General features: G+C 39.3%; 1 protein-coding gene across 1 annotated transcript in view; it reads right to left on the reverse strand.

Annotated features, from left to right (window-relative positions):
• The window catches only part of opn7d (opsin 7, group member d), an 81,473-nt gene extending 75,378 nt beyond the window's left edge, over positions 1–6,095 (reverse strand). Inside the window, exon 1 of the mRNA XM_022670629.2 lies at positions 5,656–6,095. The gene's annotated coding sequence lies outside the window, so the exon portion shown is untranslated. The remainder of the gene's footprint in view (positions 1–5,655) is intronic.
• Positions 6,096–11,330: the final 5,235 nt, after the last annotated feature.

The raw sequence follows: 11,330 nt of genomic DNA on the forward strand, positions 1-11,330 counted from the left end.
TTAAGGTTCTCTCAATCTCCAGTCAACTAACTTGCTGTATTGTTGGCTAACTGGAAATATACACTGCCTGGTCAAAAAAAAAAATCTGTAAATGATCTGGTGTTGCTGCAGTTGGTCTGCAGGTCTAGGTTCAGCAACAGTATGTGCTGAAAGAATGAGGTCAGCTGACTACCTGAATATACTGAATATAGACCAGGTTTTTCCTTCAATGGATTTTGCTTGTGAACTGATGCTGCCTTCAAGTTCACCTCGGAATCTCGTCCTTATGACTTTGATGCTCGTACAACAAGTGCATCACGATTTCTGTTCAAATGGTGTTGCTCAGAAACAAGACAAACACCCTGGAAAAGTGTGTTTTTGTGTGTTTTTCTGTTGCGAGCATAGTTATGGCAACTGCAATCAAAATCAAATTAAATATGTACTAACCTGCCAAACCCACATTATTAAGATTAATATATGGTATATATATATATATATATATATATATATATATATATATATATATATATATATATATATATATATATATATATGGAATATCCTAAAATTTTCCCAAAAATTCATTGCGCCCTATATGTATGACTTATGAATTTTACCAGTCAGATTGTAAAGAGCAGTAAAGTCACTCCACTGAAGTGCAGCGTTATACAGGTGTGGTCTCATTAAAACATTCTGGATTATACACTGTATTGATTGTTATAATATGTTAAAGTAAGGGCTTTAGAAAAATCAGGTTCACACAATTCTTTTTCTTGCACTAAATGTAATTAATCAACCAAGACACATTTGGTGTCTTTTGTGTCTTATTAGGCCATTTTTGTCACCCAAGGTTCATGAGCTTTTTTGTAGTGTATACATTTAGTCTAGTGAGTTTTAGTTTTCTCTATCTCACTAAGAGCTGCGTCTATACTTTACTATACTGTTAATGAGGTGATCTGCCTTTTCCAGGTCTTGTAATGAAGGTATCTCTCTTATGTCACACAGGAAAATGAGTGTAACTCTGTGTTCACACTGGCAATCGACAGAGCCTCAGACACCAATTCATTTCCTATGTGAGGCTGTGATTTGTAGCCCCAACATGGTAACACAGAGTTGACGTTTCCCAACTTTATTCAAATAAATTATGACACAGTTAAGCTGCATTGTACACCCATTGGCCAAACAAATTCTTCAGACCAATCACAGAAATGAGCATCTGAGATCACCACTCTCCAACAGAGAGAATTATAGCCGCTGATTATTCCTTTCCTGTTTTATATGATGCGTCTTTGCTAAAATACAGGGGAAATTTGAAGAAAATTTAAGCATGAATAAACACAGCGGATGGCTCAAAATGTAGCTTGTAGATTAGCCCATGTGCTACCCAGCCACGCCAATACACGCTCATATGCGACACCACAAGCAGCCATGGACAGACCCACAATAGACAAACTATTTAAAAAAAACCTCAGTTTTAAGTGTTGAAACAATAGAAATACTCTGCCTTGCCAAAAAAAAAGTTATTCCATCAATGGATTTTTTCTTCCCTGATGGTACAAGCATATTCCAATATGACAATGCCAGGATTCATGTGGCTGGAATTGTGAAAGAGTGGTTTAGGGAGCATGAGATCATCATTTTCACACATGTATTGTTCACGACAGAGTCCAGATCTTAACCTCATTGAGAATCTTTGGGATGTGCTGGAGAAGACTTTGTGCAGAGATCAGACTCTACCATCATCAATGCTGCAAGATCTTGGTGGAAAAATTAATGCAACACTGGATTGAAATAAATCTTGTGACATTACAGAAGCTTATTGAAACGATTCCGCAATCAAAGCTAAAGACGATCCAACGAAATACTAGAGTGTGTGACCTTTTTTTTGTGGCGACTTTTTGCCTCTGTTGGTGTCAGAAATTGCTTCTTTAGTTTTGCAGTGGAGCTACAAGCCTAGCATGGTTAACAATGTAACTGATACACCACTTTGCAAGTTAAAATTAAAACCTCAAAAATCTCAAAATAACTTGATTGATTGGTCTTGATTGAGCACCAGGCGTCTTCGCCAACAAGGATCATATTCAAAAATGTTGGCAAATACAGAAATAACAGGTCAGCAGAACCTGACACTGAGAAACACACTGCCAACAGTGGGGTGGCCAGGTGGGATATACTGCCTGCCCCTCATTTGAAAGCTAAATACTGCTGCAGTAATGCAGGTGAATTAAACAGAATTTAAACTGCGTTGAGGTGAAGGCTCTTAACGGATGTAATGCCACCCATAATGAGCGCATTTGGTCTCACTGATTTGCTAAATCAGACACTAAAAAGCAGCCTGTTGATTAAATATGTGCACAATTTGCTGCGAAATTGATGAGTTTACATACAGGATATGACAAATACCAAATGAATCACCAGCTCAGAAATGACACTGTCTAAACGCATTAATGTTGCTCTAGCTCTCTCCTCCAGATAATGACAGCAAAATTAAATAGTTTGACTTGAATTAAAAAGACACATTTTGGGCTGCCTGAGCACTTTCACGTTCACTGTCGTTTCACTCGGGATGATGTTATTCTGGAATTTCTTCAGTCCCTCAGGACTGCAACAGATTTTGCTGGGCCATACATCAGTGGCTGCATTTGTTATTTTTGAGAGGTTTCATTTGCTGACACTTGCTGCCTAATTAGAGCTGTAATGAGCAAGTAATTGTCTGTTATACTTTTACTGGAAGAAATTATAGCCCTGTGCTATAATGATGACTCCTCCTGATGTTTCAAACCTGCTAACAGCTGGAATGTCAAAGATTTGTTTGCTTGTTGATTTACACTGATTCCTGCTCATCATCATGCTCACTGACATTTAACCCTAAAAAAAACTCTGTCCATAGGACAACAATCAGTCGTACACTGCAAAACATGGCCTTGATGGAAGAGTGGCAAGAAGAAAGACATTTCTCAAAGATATCCATAAAAAGTCTGGTTTAAAGTTTGCCACAAGCCACCTGGGAGACACACCCAACATGTGGAAGAAGGTGCTCTGGTCAGATTAAACCAAAATCAAACGTTTTGGCCACAATGCAAAACGTTATTTTTGACGTGAAAGCAACATTGCTCATCACCCTGAACACACCATCCCCCCTGTCAAACATGGTGGTGGCAGCATCATGGTTTGGGCCTGCTTTTCTTCAGCAGGGACAGGGAAGATGGTTAAAATTGATGGGAAGGTGGATGGAGCCAAATACAGGACCATTCTGGAAGAAAACTTGTTGGAGTCTGCAAAAGACCTGAGACTGGGACGGAGATTTATCTTCCAACAAGACAATGATCCAAAACATAAAGCAAAACCTATAATGGAATGGTTCACAAATAAACGTATCCAGGTTAGAATGGCCTAGTCAAAATCCAGACCTGAATCCAATCGAGAATCTGTGTAGAAAAAGGAAGAATTGGCAAAAATTTCAGTCTCTCAATGTGCAAAACTGAAAGCGACTTGCAGCTGTAATGACTGCAAATGGTGGGGCTACAAAGTAGCTGAATAATATCGCACGCCCCACTTTTTAGTTTTTTATTTCGAAAAAAAAATTAAATATCCAATAAATGTTGTTCCACTTCCCTGATTGTGTCCCACTTGTTGGTAAATCTTCACAAAAAATTACTATTTCATATCTTTATGTTTGAAGCCTGAAATGTGTCAAAAGGTTGAATAGTTCAAGGGGGCTGAATACCTTTGAAAGGTGCTGTATATCTACTTCAAAAACAGGTACCAGCACCCTGTTTTTACTCAATAGCCTGTACTAAGAAGCTCTGTTTCCTGAGTGACCTTAAACTCATACTCATTTGTGTTTCACTAGAGTAAAAAACAACCTCACACATGTCCTCACAAATATGCATAGGAGTTTTTATGGGCTGGCGTTTTTAAAAGCGGGCTGAATTTATCAGCCATTAGTTATGCCTCCATGTCTAGGCTGCAAGCCAGAATGTCCATCCAATTGAGGGGATGTGGCATGTGCAAGTCATTGCACAAAAAAACAAATTGAGACCAAAGCCCAACAGTTGTCACAGTTGTCAGGAGGATTCAGGCGGGACGTGAGGTTCCTGCTCAGGTCAAGCTTTCCTGCCAGGGTGTTTCTTTAGCAAGTTTAAGTACTGAAAGAGTTTTCCGTCAAAAATTGACGGGGAAAAAATGTGATGCTGAGAAAGTAGGTCAGTATATGCGCATGCACACACACACACACACTCTCCCTTTTGCTTTAAGCCAAAGTACCGTTCAAGAGAAAGTGAACGAAGAGGGCGGAGCATGTTGTCCTCTGTATCTTCTTTCGTCTTAGGATGACAGATAGCAAACAATGATGTCAGAAATGCGAGCATCAGCAAAAACCTTTGAAGGTCACATGACTTTTATTTACATATAGATCTTTTATTTTACAGTCCCATCAACTGCGCTATGACTTCTGTAAGAAAATACCTCCAGAACCACTGTTGTTAATGATGTGTAAAGTGTGAAGACCTTTCCACAGAATGTAAATCTCTGACCAGCTCAAACTCTGCCCAGGGTATGCTTTTGTTTGAATTTAAAGGTTAAGTTGGTCTACAAGCATCATCTCCTACAAACCTGACCAAGCTAGACAACTAGTATGCTTGATCATACTGGTTAAGTGGCCCTTTGTGATCAAACAACATGAACAGTATTACCAAGCTGCTCAACCAGCATGACCAGTATAACCAAGAGGGTTGACCACCATGATCAGCGTGACCACAGTGATCAACCAGCATGACCGTGCCAAGGGACCAGTGCCAGCACTGACCAGAGTTATACTGCAATATATACATTATGCTAGTCAAGAGCTGCTTTAGTCTGGCTGTTTTGATCTTGAGATCTTAGATGTTTCATAAGAGTCATTATAACTGATACCTTGATCCAACATCTGTCTTATAAACGTTTGCTAGAATATTTTAACATCTCTAAAACATGTACTATAAACCTCTGGTTATTTTAAAACCTGTGCCAGAACCCCTTTAAGACTATGACAAAATATGTTTAATCTTGTTAACGTCTCCTGAATAAGTGCTACAATATTTTTTTCTTGCTCTCCAAAACAACATATTGTTGTTTTACATATTTCTAGAACAGGATTTTGAGTTTGCACAGGCTCCTAGCACAAATTCCTAGAACAGGCAGAGTTTTTTGGAGTAGAAAGTGCTTTCTAGTACATGTAGGTAGAGGTTGGATGCTTCTAAACAGGTGTTAAGTGAGCATAGGGTTTCTATTACATGTTTTAGAACAGGCAGATGTTCTTTGTATAAGATCTAGAGTAGAAAGTGCTTTTTTGTAAAAAAAAATTAGAGTAGTTAGATATTTCTAGATCAGGGTTAAAGCTGGCACAGTTTGGTTTTAAAACAGGCAGAGGTTATAGAGTAAAAAGTGCAGATAGAGGTTACCAGTAGATGTTTTAGAGTAGGCAGAGTAGGCTCCTTGTCATTTCCTCCAGAACAAGTGTTAGAAAATATCCTAGGATATGGTAAAATGTTCTGTTAAAAGCAGTGCGGGAATATATTTTAACGCACTCCGGATTCTTTGAAACGTGCATATTAAATATACAACAAGGAGAATACAGTTTGAGGCGCTGGTTTTCGGGAGCTATGATTAAAGCTTGAAGGCAAGCTTCCAACTTACCTTCCAGGGACAAAGCTGGAGTCCTCAGTTGCACTCATTGAGGCCAGGGGGGGCTCCGGGACAAAGCAGCGACAGCCACACTCCAACAGGAGAGATGAGAAGAAGCGGCGAGAGCAGGATTATGTCCATCTGAGGAGGAGAGCTGCTGGAGCGCCGGAGCAAGGAGACTGGGGGGAGCGTGCAGAAGCCCAGAGAATAGAGAAATGTGTGTGTCTGGACTCACACACATAATACACTCGCAGTCCCACCACACAGTTGAGGAGGAGACAGGTGCAGACAGACTACGCACTTACAGTAAAGATGGGGCTTGATGAAAACTAACAGAGAGAAAGTTTCCAAAGGTTGTTTGATTTGTTTTCTCTCTAAATCTCATAGTGGATAAGGGTCTGGAGTGATGATGGTCGAAGCGAGGAGTGAAAGAGAGGGAGCATCACACTGAGGCTTTTCCTCCCTCTGACAGCACATGGTCTTGCTCATTTCCCTCTCTCTTTCTCTCTCTCGCTCATCTCTCCTCCCCCTCCCCCATGTAAACTCTTACTCTCTCACTGTAATTTGTTGTTTTTGCTTGGTTATAGTTGCTTGGGGTGTCCCTCTCATTTTTCCTTTCCTGTTTCCTGTTATGTTTGTTTACTGTTAAAACAATACTGAATCAATAATACAATATAATAATGTACAAATCTCACAAATACAAATGTGTCATTTGAAGAAATGGAAGCAATTATGGATCGCCCAGCAAAAAAAAAAGGATGTGCTGGTTATAACAGGTGTCGTAAGCACTCTTGACAGTTGCTCATGGCAGCTATCCTGGCACGGCTACTCGAACTGACAGATGCCATGTCAGTAACCAGGTTTTGCTAGCCGGAGTGAAATCAACTGGCAGTGTTTTTATAGTGGTGGGCAAAGTCGCCTACTTGAATTTCATGTTTTTTAATCTTTGGCATCAGTTCCAGTCTGCTAAACTGCACTGTAAGATTTGATAGGTTTGAACTAATTGAAACATTTTAAAGCAACCGCCTTGCCTCACAGAGATCTAAGTGTTGTTAAAAAAATGAAAAAGTTTAAGCTGAGTAGGATACCAACATTGGCGTAAGAACCGGGGGGGGGGAAATATGATACCACAGAAAAAGCGGAAACTGTTTTAAAATAAACTTTTATTTTAAAAGCGCGCCAAATTCTGAACCCCCGCCAGCAATTATCTCAGTGTGGGAAGACGGTGCGTGCTGCCGAGTGGTGGTGCTTTTCACTGTGGGCGTGCAGATTTAGGCACTATTATAGAAAAGCAATCCCCTCACAGGAGAGGCTGCAGGTGACATGTTTCTTTTTCCTTATTTTCAACGAGTCAGGGAAGCTTAAAACAGTATCTTGGGTATTTCCATTTTCAACATTTTCTAAGTTGCATACAGGTGCATCTCTAAAATATTAAATATCATTGAAAAGTTACATTATTTCAGTAATTTAGTTCAAATGTGAAACTCATATATTATATAGCTGTATTACACACAGAGTGATCTATTTTAAGTGTTTTTTTTTTCTTTTATTGTTGATGATTATGGCTTGCAGCTAATGAAAACTCAAACATCTGCATTTCAAGGGGCGCCAAGTGGTCCAGCGGTCTAAAACGCTGCCACTATGAGCGGGAGGTCGCAGGCTCGAACCCCAGCTCACGCAGCTTTGCCATCAAGCAGCCGGCGCTAAGAGGGAGCACAACTGGCACTGCTCCCTCTGGGTGGGTAGATGGCGCTTTCTCCCCACATCACTCCTAGAGTGATGTCTGCAGCACAGGGCGTCTGTGAGCTGATGTATCAGAACCGAGTCGCTGCGCTTTCCTCCAAGCACACTGGCTGCTCGGCAAGGAAGCGGTGAAAGGCAGCTCGAAAGGAAGTGGTGACTGGTTTCACATGTATCGGAGAAAGCATGTGTTAGTTTTCACCCTCCTGGTGTGTTGAGGCATCACTAGTGATAGGGGGAGTCCTAATGAGTGGGTTGGGTAATTGGCCGTGTAAATTGAGGAGAAAATAGGAAAAAATAGATATAAAATTATAAAGCAAAAAAAAATAAATCTGCACGTCAGAAAATTTGAATATTATAGTAGAACAATCTGTACTTTTAGCAGTGTGGGCAGTGTGCCAAGTCCTGCTAGAAAATAAAATCTGCATCTCCATAAAAGCTGTCAACAAAGGATTAGCATGAGGAGCTCTTAGAATTTCCTGGAAACACTGCACTGACTTTGGACTTGATATAACACAGTGGATCAACACCAGCAGATGACATGGCTCTCCAAACCATCACTGACCATCAGTAAATTTTGCATTTCATTTGAAAATCAAGGGACCAGAGTCTGGAGAAAGAGTGGAGAGAAACACAGTCCAAGCTAATTGATGTCTAGTGTGAAGTTTCCACAATCAGTGATGATTTGGAGAAAATTTTGACCAAATATGATTTGCTGCTGTTTATGATTATGTGCATGTAAATACACCAGTGACAATTCTTAGTCAAGAATACAATCCACTGAGGAGATACAGTATGTAAATGTACCTTTATCAGATACACTAATTTAATCTAAATAAGGCTTCTAATAGCAGAATGCAGTTGGTTTGCAGTCTGTTCACAGATGGCAGTTAAAAACTAGTTCAGTTAAAAGAATGTGCCACTCACAGACTTGGTGCAGACGTTTCTCTCTCTCTATCTATTCTCTCTTTCATTTCTCTCTCTTTCTCTCCTTCTCTTTCCAGCAGCTGGTAAAAGCAGGAGGTTTTCAGCCTGAAGGGTTTGGGCAGGTTATACTCAGCTCCTGCAGGAGAACTCAGACCCTGCTCTTCAGGCACAGTGAGATCAATAAACACAGCTTTACCTGGTGAGCCGGGAACAGACAGGCTGTTTAAGGACACACTGAGAGATCAGTTTTTACTGAGCCTTTTTGCAAAAACCAATAACTGTAATCCAGAACTTTGATACTTTAAATGATTCAACGTCCCCTGAGTGATTTTTAAAAGGCATAATTCCCACAATCCATTGAAAAGTATTACAAGTCACTCCAGCTAACAGAGAATGTTATAAGGATGTTTAGCAACATTTGGAAAAGGTTCCAGGAAGAGAAGCCTCAGAGGAAAGAGCATCCTTCCAGCTCTGAAACTTCAGCTAATAGATGCCTGTGCTGACCAAAGTCACACTAGGAGTGATGTGAGGAGAGAGCGAACTCTACCTACAACTGAGAGAACAAGGCAATTGGCTTTCTCGGACTCCGGCTGCTGATGGCAGGCAGCATGAGCCGGGATTCAAACCAACAATCCTTGGATCATAGTGACAGCTAAACCCCAATGTGCCCTCCTACTTAAGGTCACTTTTAAAGCTGTTTAAGGACTTTTTTAAACAAATTATTTGTAGACTTGAAAAATGTATAATTTAGCCTCCAAGGACCTGCCGTCCACATGTGTGGACATCATGTTGTGGGTTTTCTAGACCACAACACTTAATTTTGCTCTACAAGGGACTGGTGTCCTCTTATGAGGCCATTATACTGTCACCTAGTGGTGGCAGAAGAGTTTAACATGTTACAGTTTTAAATGAACAGTAAATACAGTAAATGTTTATGCTTTTTACTTTGTTAGATCTTCGTGTTGAAGCAGCACTTTAAATAAGACATATAGTATTTCTCAAAGTGGGGGAAATTGTTGTTTCTACTTTTGTTTTGCATTTATCTGCAGTGTTCAGGCACAAAATAAATGTTTTGCACATTATATAAAAATATAAAAATAAACTCATATGTGGACATATGTGAATAATCTTTTTCAAAAGCTACATCATGTAAAAAGATAATTCTATGTTTTTACATTAATCAGGTGCCAATTAGCCCAAATAGCAAGAAAAAAAAATGCATGCCATGCAAGAGTTTGATTCTTAGGAGGTTAAAGGCAATGGACAAGAGATGAAATACCCCTGGAAAAATGGAGACCTGTGATTTGAATTTTAGATATACTAGAGATGTTCTGACTTTGTCTAGTCATCACAATTTGGCTCTAGTCAAAATGGCTCAGATTTTTAGGTATTCTAATTAGTTCTGTCTCCAATATATCAAATTCAAGAACTGTCTGTTTACAAGCTGCCTAATATGTAAATCCCACCACTTTGAAGTACCATTAAAACCAGATAATCAGTGTAATTCACAGATATGGCTGATCTGCGTAAAAGATCTTCTAAAAGTGAAGAAACTTGTTGTTGTTTTCACTACTGTGTTACATGAGTTGTTTTTCCTAATCTTCATGGCATTAAAGTTGTACACCAACAGGAATACTAGGGTTATTTGTCCAAATGACTTTCTGTTCAGTGTTTTGTCTCCATCTGTTGTTTTTAAAGTGTTCTAAATATGCAGTACAATTTTACACACCACAATCAGTGGAATAAGCTCTACTGGGAATTCTACTTCTATCAGAAAATCCAAGAGGCGAGCATACGAAAAAATACAAAAGCTTTACAGATTGATCAAAAACAATATCTGTTGATATAAGTGAAAGTTATTGGCATAGGCCCCTTCATCAGCCCAGGTCTAGATGTTATCTGGACCCTGGCAGATCATGGCATGTGTAGAACAGGCAGAAACTGGTACATCTCAGTTACAAAGAAACATTTGAAACAGCTCACTTTGTAAGAGTGTATTGTGTGACTTTATCTTCTGTGTTTTGTCTCCATCTGGTGTTGTGAAATTGAACTATATGTACAAATAGTCAACCATACCAGTGTGTACCAGTGGGAGACTCAGAATGCTCAGACTGACCACTGGTTGGTGCAGGAAGGTGATTTGGTCTGTATCCTCTTTTTTTCTCCTTTACTCTCTCTTTTATTCCTTCTCTTTCCAGCAGCTGGTAAAAGCAGGAGGTTTTCAGCCTGAAGGGTTTGGCCAGATTATCCTCAGCTCCTGCAGGAGAACTCAGACCCTTCTCTCCAGGCACAGTGAGATCAAAAAGATGAACAAGCTGTTTAAGGACACACTGAAATATCTGATTTTACAAAAAGCAATAACTGTAATCCAGAACTTTTATACTTTGCATGATCCACCATCCTCTGAGTGATTCGTAAAAGGTGTAATTATTTACACACTGACATGTTTTTCCTCCTACCATCCAATGGAAAGAGAGACAAGAGTCTCTCTATAAATTGGAATGGCAAACAACATATCGTCGCTGTCCAATGAAAAACAAGTATCTGTATTTTTGTTGGTTTTTAATTTACTACATAATTTAAACAGACAAACTGCACCTTACACTGTGCCATTTTTTATGATTGGACCAATAGAAATACTTAAAAATGACCTAAAATTAACTCTTTTTACATTGACTGTTTTTTTTTCTCTCCAGTAAAGTTGCTGTTTTGGAGATACTTGTTTTTATTGGACAGCAATGATATGCTTTATCCCTGACAACAGATTAGCACAGTTAATTCCAAATCCAATAATTGAATTCCAGTTGGATCTAAAAAATATCTCTCATACATTCTCATGGAATTCATTTTGCAATCTGTTCATGCTTGTCAGTTTATTTATCATGTCTTAAGTTTGTATTTGTCATCATGTTTCACTACCTAAAGTCCATTTCACACCGGATTTCTACTTTAAGAGCAATTTCAGTTAAATTTATCAGATAGCAGATGATAGCAGTGACATTTGAGAAGTAAAATGAAGG

The sequence above is a fragment of the Astyanax mexicanus genome, chromosome 12 (genome assembly GCF_023375975.1).
Source record: "Astyanax mexicanus isolate ESR-SI-001 chromosome 12, AstMex3_surface, whole genome shotgun sequence".
Classification (NCBI taxonomy): Eukaryota; Metazoa; Chordata; class Actinopteri; order Characiformes; family Acestrorhamphidae; genus Astyanax; species Astyanax mexicanus.